This window comes from Rhea pennata, chromosome 5, assembly GCF_028389875.1.
Source record: "Rhea pennata isolate bPtePen1 chromosome 5, bPtePen1.pri, whole genome shotgun sequence".
Lineage (NCBI taxonomy): Eukaryota > Metazoa > Chordata > Aves > Rheiformes > Rheidae > Rhea > Rhea pennata.
The window spans coordinates 9,971,646-9,981,012 of NC_084667.1; positions in this window are offsets into that span (position 1 = coordinate 9,971,646).

A 9,367-nucleotide genomic window follows, 5' to 3' on the forward strand; every position below is an offset into this window, starting at 1 on the left:
AATTGTTCACATCTTTATTTGTGGTTTCAACATAAAATATATATATATATTTAGCCTTACTATACATCTTTTCCAGTAGTAAGCTCTGAACTTGCCTCTCTACTGTGCTTAATGAGGTACAAATGAGGGAAAGGGATGGGCAGGGACCTGGTCATGGCTCCCCTGGTTCTCTAGTTTAATATAGATTAATATCACAACAGGAAGATCCACATAAGGGAAGACTTAGACACACAGTCAACCTACTTGTATAATCCAGGAGTAATAAGACAAATAGGAAGGAAGCTGCCTCATCTCTGGTGAAGGTTTCTGTAAGACAGGATTTCTCCAGTGCAAGTCTACAGCAATTCTAAATTTCAATTTATGACAAAATAACTGGGGCAAATTGACCTTACTGAACAAGTTTTCTACTCATTACATTTAAATTAACATCTATTTTTCTGTTCAACCACAGGATAAAGGTATTTTTGAATGCATTATTTTATGCTTTGTTTTGCCTACAGCAACAGCTACTATTCTGTTGGTATCTTCTATAGTTATATCTTGCATCATTATTTATTTGAGGTATGGTCAACTCGTGATGGATAAACAGTAAATTATATCTTTCAAAAATAACTTGGTTGATCACTAATAAAAAATACGGCTATATGAACAATTTGGTATGATACCTTTTATACCAAAACGTGCTTATACTTATTCAGATTATGCCAAAATAGTCTGTTTATATTAATGACAACCCACAGGATAAAACTTTTAGGTAATAATCTAGTGCCACCGAGATGTAACAGTCTTATAAATACTGCATGTTTCCTGGTTACTGAAGATAGCTGCTATCTAACTATTCTAGGTTTTAATGGTACACATGAAAAGTTCAGTTTTAAAGTCAGCAAGTAAGAAAGCCATACTTTATGTCTAAACAACTTCCCAACAAATTTAAAAGACAGTGATCAAATTAGTAGTGAAAAGGATGGTGCTTTGGGGCAGGCTCAGGCCAAAGGTATGCAATTTATTCAGAAGCTAGAAAATGCATAGTTGAGCAATGAACAATGAAAACTCCAAAAGGAGAAATACCTTATAAAGTCAGAGGCAAGTCTACAGATAACGATACTTCTTTAGTTGTTCCTCTTCTCTTGATAATGAATTTCAGGAAATGAAAAGAAACCTTCAAACTTTTTGAGCCTTAGGATGATGAAAGGAATTCATCTTTGTATCTACGCTGCAAAAATTATGAAGGACGGAAGCCTGACTCTGTCTCAAAAATACCACAGAGCCTGTAATCCCCCAGTCTCAAATAAAGATTCTGCAGTCACTTGTTTCTCAGAGTCTGACAATCGCTCCACTTCTCTGAAGGGACTGGATAACTGAGGCAGAAATACACATTGGTACCTGTCCAATAGCGTGCTTCCGAGTAAAATATATATATAAATATCTGACCTTATTATTTTTGCAAGAAAAAAAAATAAAATAAGATCATCGCTTTGTGATATGGAAATGGGATTGACCCAGTTTGTTGACATAAGTGTTTTAACACTGGGTGGATCTATCTGAAAGTAAGTTCTCACTGAACATGCTTCTGATCCTGCATCTGAAGGATGAAACACCTTCAAATTCTCTAGAAAAAATCAGCTACAATAATGTTAACAAATGTATTCATTTAATAAAACTGAAAACTCTCTGGTTCCTCACAAAAGCCCCTAAAACCTTTTACAGCAACTTGCAGGGCAGTCAAACGCTAATTATAGAAAGGACAATCATTCCTCAGAGTTAAAGGCACATTTAATAATCCACACCCTGTATGACCTATATTTCACCACAGACAGAAGTCACACCTACAGCTCACGCCAGGGTTGGAAAGGTTCAGACCTTCCTGACCGGTATCTGCTCAGGCTGCCTTATCAGAGCGCTCCAGCAGCAAACCAGAGAAACACGAGCTAACTATGAACACGTGCCACAGAACAGTCGAACGGCTAACCTACATCAAAAATAAACATTTTTAATGTGTTTTTCAACATAAGACGTTTGAAACAATACAACTTTGCATAATTTCTTTAAAATAATCATAAGCTCAAAATACGCGCTAACTGTTTGAGTCTTAAGGAGAGAGGGGCAAAGCAGCAGGCTCAGAGTGTGGCTCGGGCAGGTTACATCGCTCCGAAGCTCAGCTGACACGGTCCTGCCCGCTGCACTGCCCCCAGCCAAACACTTAGACCTCCTCCCTTGCTCTGCTAGCAGTGCCTGTGTGCCTGTACTAGGAGCTGGTTGAAGGAGTTCATCTAGCTGCAATTAACTGTGTAAAAAGAAGTGATTTGATTTCCTGTGTGATCAGAAGAGCATTAAGTGCAAGACAGGATGAGAATGCCGAAACAGGCAGGAGCAGCAGCGACCTGAAGTTACGCTGCCATGGAGCCTATGGAGACAAGAGAGAAACATTTGACAGTATTTACCTCCATATTCCACCTTTGATGGTACCAGACAGCTCTGCTGACATCACTACTACTTGGCCCTTGCATTTCAGGCTGTACAGTTAAATCCCCATCAAGTCTATGATTTCTCATTCAGAATAACGAGACTCACTCCCACCTTAAATCATCTGTAACAACAGCCCCACTTTCTGTGTTTAACACTGAAAAAAAAACACTTGCATGCGCCTTCACATTTGGAAATTCCTGTAAATACCCACAACGTTAATTTAGTAACCTTCTTCAAAAAAGTCTCCTCAAATTTGTTGTCTGCTGTAATGCCAATGAAAAGCTTTGTATTAGTCAGGCCATTGCTGCTCAAGACAACTGCTACTGTGCTGACTGATATGATCTCAACCGTCTTTTACTCTCCCTTGTATCTCTACATCTGTTTATCTTACTTTATATTTAGTATTTTAACTCCTTAAATTATCTAAAATAGGAAAGGCAGTGGCGATTCTTCTAGTTGTTTTGTTAACTCACTATATACCATCATGTGAGCAATTTTCCATGAAGTTTTGCTATCTCCAATATAATCAGCTTAAATGTAAGTAACTAGGGTTATACTTTCCACTAGTCACATAGATATGATGGTTCTTATAAAAATTCAGCATTAAATGATGTTAAACAGAATGAGCAGACATCAGACATACGCGGTGTGAGGAGCTCTGTAAATGTTTCTTCACTTACACGCTTGGGTCACATCCCAAGTGCCCCATTTTATAGAAATAGAGACTCTGGTTCTGAATCTCTTAGGAACAGCTGAATAAATATTTTTCTTCATTAACTGCAAGAGACTGACATCATTCTGTCTTTCATAAAACGGCTAATTGGATTTCCAGAAAGAAAAAACACCTGGTTAATAACAGAGGAATACAAATGGGAAAAAATGTTTACTAATCTTAGACATCTCTTATCTTATTCAAGTTACTGTAGGTAATGGGTTTTAATTTGGTTTCCTGCCATACACAAGGACTTTGTAAATGAGGAGAATGTATCCTCATGGATTCTGGATTCTTCCTGTCGTAGCAGTTATCACTACTACTGCCCATAGCAGTGATAATGACGATGTCACACTTCTTTTCAGTCCAGTTATTTTTTCATCTCAAAATCTTATAGTAAGGATAAACCTGTACATAGTATTACAGCAACATTCTAATGAATTATTTTAGGAAATAAGAAAAAGGAGGTTAGGACAAGAGACCAAATTTATAACAAGCTCAAGAGTAAAGCAACAGTAAGTTCAAGCATCATTGAAAGCATTTAAAATGTACTTCTAAGTCAATTCTGGAATTTCTACCGATAGATGTCACTGTTACACAAATTTATGCCAATGATTCTTGTTTGCACAAACTGTTTTTAAAGCATTCTTTCAAACTTTCCATCCTGCTCTTTTTTTTTTTCCTCTTCCAATATATTCCTTTCTCTCCTTCCTCAAATTTGAAAACTACTGCCATAATGTATCAACAACTGATTGCTTATCCCTGAGCACATTAATACTGCCAGCTAGTCCAGGCTGGGCCATGCTGAGGAAGTCTCTCTCTCGTATTGTGATTAACCCAGGTTGGTATCAGAAGCTTCAGCGTCTCAAATCCCAGGAAGCTTAGCAACTTTTCTGTCAAACTCATGGCCAGTTTGACTCTGAGCCCAGATCCAGCTGCTACAAAACACTGAGAAACAACAGCATGGTTCTTAGCAGCCCTGGTCTCTGCACGCACGCATGCACGCACACACTGCTGGCTGACTGGCATCCTCCTGGTATCATACTACTCTACCCTTATCCTTGCCATCCCCTACTTACTAGCACCTCCATTCCATTTCCAGAAAAAAACAGCAGCCCTAGTTTAAACAGAGCATCTACCGTACTTTAACTGATGACACCACATATTTTGACTCATTTACATAGTTTAAAGTTCTTTTGTATGTATTGCTCTCGGGCTTAGTCACATGTAAGCATATGGACTCATAAAACATCTGGAAATCGTATCAAAAATTTATAGTTCATCAGATAATCTGGAGTATGGTTTTAGACATACTAGAAACATAAATGTACATAATACATGCTTGTTGAAATCCAATACAACATAAATAGAATCCTACTCACATTCAGTTCCAGACTCAAATGCAATATATTTCTGTTGATCTTCTCCTTCTCACTTGAATCAGCAAGTGGGTTTGACTGCCCCAATCTGCAATCCAAAACCCAAGTATCTTCATCTCTGTTTGCCACATCCAAATTAGTCAGTTGTTCATCCTTCAAAGCAGTCTCTGCTGGAATACCTAAATAAAATAAAATAAATAAAGTAATTGTCTGCATCTGCAGATAATCTCTGCACAGAGAATGCTGTATATTTTTTTGAAATTCTGGTGCACAGTACCAATACATATGCTTTTTAGTTCAAAACTAAACAACATAATGTGGTAAACTTTCTGGTTTCAGTCAAGAATATATATTTGTACTTAAAATTCCTGGGAGGGATCTAGCAAAAAAGTGCTCTGCTTATCTTTCCCCCATACACAAACACTGTATGGAAGGTGCTTGAGTTTTCACTTCCTCGGTCAAGGTACTCTTGCTTGCCCTCCTGAATGAGTTTGTTACACACATATATCAGAGATGATTGTGAAGTATAAAATTAAGCTAAGGAAGTTCAACTGACTGTGATTAGACAACCTTTTTGACAATGGCTAGATGTAGTTCTTGTGGGTATTATACTAGTCTTGTGGGTATCTACATTAGTCCCTTACAATGAAAGCATGAAAAGCAGAGCCTTTCAATCAGAAATAGTACTTACTTTACCATATTCCAGTAACCTTAAAACAAAATCTCAGCTAAGTTTTACAATAGTTTAGTTACAAATACACAGGTGTGAATTTACTGTGGAGGTAAGCAAGCTAAAACTGACAGCCAACAATACACACTTCTATGTCATATGCTACAGTTAACTGCACTTTCCCTCCCATCCACATTGCAGTTTTTTTGGGCCTCCAATAAATGTTTGTGAGGTACTGGGAAAGCTACCAAACCTCAGGATTAAAAAAAAAATCATAAATTTTGTATAGAAATTGCTATTGGACTTAGTTTGATATACTCAAAAACAAATGTAAGAATTCTGATTGCATAGATATTGAATGTGAAGAATTATAGTTTATTACAATACTCTTAAGAAGCATTCTCTAATGTCCAAGATGAGTATGTGTACCCCAAATTTGTTTATTCAAATGTTTTATATAGTAGACCCTTCAAATCTCATTCCACCTACAAAGTTTCCATAGACCAGTCATTCACAGAATCACAGAAGAGCTGAGGTTGGAAAGGATCTCTGGAGATCATCTAATCCAAACCCCCTGCTCAAGCAGGGACACCTAAAGCACACTGCCTGGGACCCTGTCCAGATGGCTTTTCAATGGATATATTTATCCAAGGAAAGAGACTACACAACCTCCCTGGGCAACCTATTCCAGTGCTCTGTCACTCTCTCAGTAAAGAAGTTTTTCCTCATATTCAGATAGAACTTCCTGTGTTTCTATTTGTGCCCATTGTCTCTGGGCACCACTCAAAAGGGTTTGGTCCCATCCTCTCTACACTCTCCCTTCAAATACTTATATGCCTTGGTAAGATCCCCCTTCAGCCTTCTCTCCAGGCTGAACAGTCCCAGCTCTCTCAGCCTTTCCTCATAAGAGAGATGCTCCAGTCCAGTACTGATCATCTTAGTTGCCCCTCGCTGGACTCTTTCCAGTAGTTTCATGTCTCTCTTGTACTGGGGAGCCCAGTACAGTACTCCAGATGTAGCTTCACCAGTGCTAAGTAGCAGGGAAATATCACCTCCCTCAACCTGCTGTAACACTCGTCCTAATGCATCCCAGGATACCATTGACCACCTTTGGGCTCATGGTCAGCTTGTTGTTCACCAGGACCCCAGGCCTTTCTCCACAGAACTGCTTTCCAGCTGCTTTCCAGGCCCAGCCTGTACCGGTGCCTTGCGTTATTCCTCCTTAGGTGCAGGACTCTGCTTTTCCCTTTATTGAGCTTCAGGCGGTTCCTCTCTGCCCATCTCCCCAGCCTGTCAAGGTCCCTCTGAAAGGCAGCAGCACAGCCCTCTTGTCTATCAGCCGCTCCTCACAGTTTTGTATCATCAGCATCAGTTTATTTATCCTTACTAGCTTTGAGAAAGCACTGATGGCTTAATCATTATCTTTCCATTTTTGTTAAAGTAGAAAAACTGTTTGCAAGAGGGGAAGGGTGGCTGAGTTTCCCACAAGGTTACCTGGATGATGGAATACACTTACAGCTGAGCCAGTCTAAAAAATGCAGGTCCCATTCTGTATTTTCTCCCTGCTCTTCCCTCCCTGTTTCATCCTTCGGATGGGTGTTCCCACTCAGCAGACCCTTTGCTGACCTAGCTTGCCTTGCTAACATGGAACTTTTTGCCAAGGTAATTATCTATTTGGATAGTGAGTTGAATTAGCTTAACACAGAGTCAGATGAGAGCCAGAGCTGGTGAGGTGCAGAGGATGCAGAGAGCTTGCGATCAGAGGTAAATAGTTCCATTCATTTAGACAAAAAGCAGTCTAAAACTGCAAAGGCATAGAAAGATGAACCTTGGTTAATCTAAAACTCAGAAAATCCACTCTGTAATAACCAAACAAGGCTAAAGCTATGAGGTCTATTTTGATAATAGTAGTGCTTCATACAGGAAAGGAAACCAATAACCAGTGATTTGGTTCCATTACTCACTGCATTGAATGGTAAAAAGATTCACTTCCTTACACTAGCTTTCAACTGAATATCAGATGCCATCTGAATTTTGACCTCATCTTTATTCTTACATTCAGTTAGCTATGGCCACTCTACTTTACATAATGATAATTTGTATGGAAAATAAAAGGAAAGTTTAATGTGACTGGACAGCAAAAAAAAAAAAAAAAAAAAAAAACAAACAAAGAAAAAACCTTCGGTATCTACACATAATTTTTAAGGTAATTAGACACTACCTGCATTATGCTAGCAAACTTATCATGCCAGCTTTTAAGTTTTCACCTGATTTCCATCAAATATCATTATTACAGTTTTTGTCTATATCTACTGACTTTACACAGCAAAAATTTAAGATCTTGTGGCATAGCTTAAAAAAACATATAAGCTTCCTATAAAAATGTAGCATGAAAACAAAATTAAAACCATACACAGTCAAAAATAGGAATTGTTACCTCTTTTAACTCAGTGCTATTTGGGAATGTCTTTTTAATCTCTTAATTTTTTTTTCTCATTATTACCTATTCACTGGCCCCCACCCTATTCAGCATCCAATACTTCAAATCTTGACTGCAGTTTCATTTCGCAGTCAGTTTGAATGGATTATTTTTATCTGTGTCCACTCTGTTCTCAGATGTCCAGTCTAGGCTAGCTACTGATAATACAAGCATTCTTCTTTATCCATAATGTGCGTATTCCAACAACTTTTATAGGTTGTTTACTGATTTATATATGTACAGAGTTGTAGAAAGAGACCCCATTCAAAAGTCCTTTCCAAAGCACCTTGTATTCCTCCTACTTAAAAGCTTAGTGAACACCCCTCACTCATTCATTCTGACACACTTAATAACAGTGAGTCCTTCCAAATGCTTTTTAAGCTTTTAGGAAAATGAGTACCTTCCTCAGCCACAGAGATTCAGTATTTGTCCAAATTTAATATTATGTGCAGTCATATTCACTTACTTTTATTTTTCCAGTTGGCAGACTGCTCTCAAGTCTATTATCAAGTCTCTATTTTCCATCCTCTGTTCCAAATATTATCTAGTGTTCTCCTATCTATGGGTTTACTCTGTTAACTGATGAACCCATTCTTATCTGTTCACACAGGTGGTGTAAAAGCAATTCTGTGCTAAGAGATCCTACCTGCTTTTGCAGATGCTGGAATGTGAAACAATCATTCATACTTTATTCCAGCCACTTATGGTAGACTTTAACCATTGCTCAATTGTATTCTATCAACTATTCTATTTTAACCAATTTCTTAAGTAGTTAGCTACATTTTCCCCTTAAATTCACCTGTCAGTTGTGACAGACTGATTTTACCGCTTTTACACTTTCCCAAGAAACAACTTTCTTTTTTTAACTGGCAACACACTGTAATCCACTAAGAGGAAATTTAGATTGTTCCTATAATTGCTGTGACTGTGGCTGAGATAGGTTTGTATGGTAAATAAATTTATAATAAGTATTTTAAAATGTCTGAGCATATGTTTAAAAAATGTCATATACATTTTATACATCTACATGTAGACACGTGTAGAGGCATTCACATATAGGTTATATTTAGGAGTTTTGAAATGCATATACTTATTCTTTAGATAACTTAGCTGATTTGACAACTTGGGAGTGCAGAGGGTCCTAATTAAAAAAAAAAAAAAATTAAAGAGAATGCAGTTGCTGTTTAAACTGTCTTAAATGTTGTATTGGTTATCTCAGTGAGGTAATTGCTCCTACAAGCATGTAGAAATAAGATTGCCGCAGTATGGGTATCTGCTGCCACCTATTGTTCCCAAGGGGACAGAAGTCACAGCTTGCTCACAGTTAAGACATCTGACATTTCTCTGTTGCTACAGCAGTCTCAGTAAATCAGACCTTAATACGTACACTAACTCCAACAGTTTTCAATTGAATTAAATCCAGGAAATCATAATGGACAGAAATGTGTACAAGAACCAGAAGCAACAATTGAAAGAATGGCCTGTATAGATAACCAGGGAAACTACTGGCAGCAACAAAACCGCTAAAGACTGAGGAATGTGTTGCTACATCAAGATCACAGATGACTCATCAGTGGAAGACTCTACACTGGTGAGAGGAGGAGGATGGCAACACATTGCATCTGCTGTTCCTCCTCCTTTTGGGATAACACAACATTGCA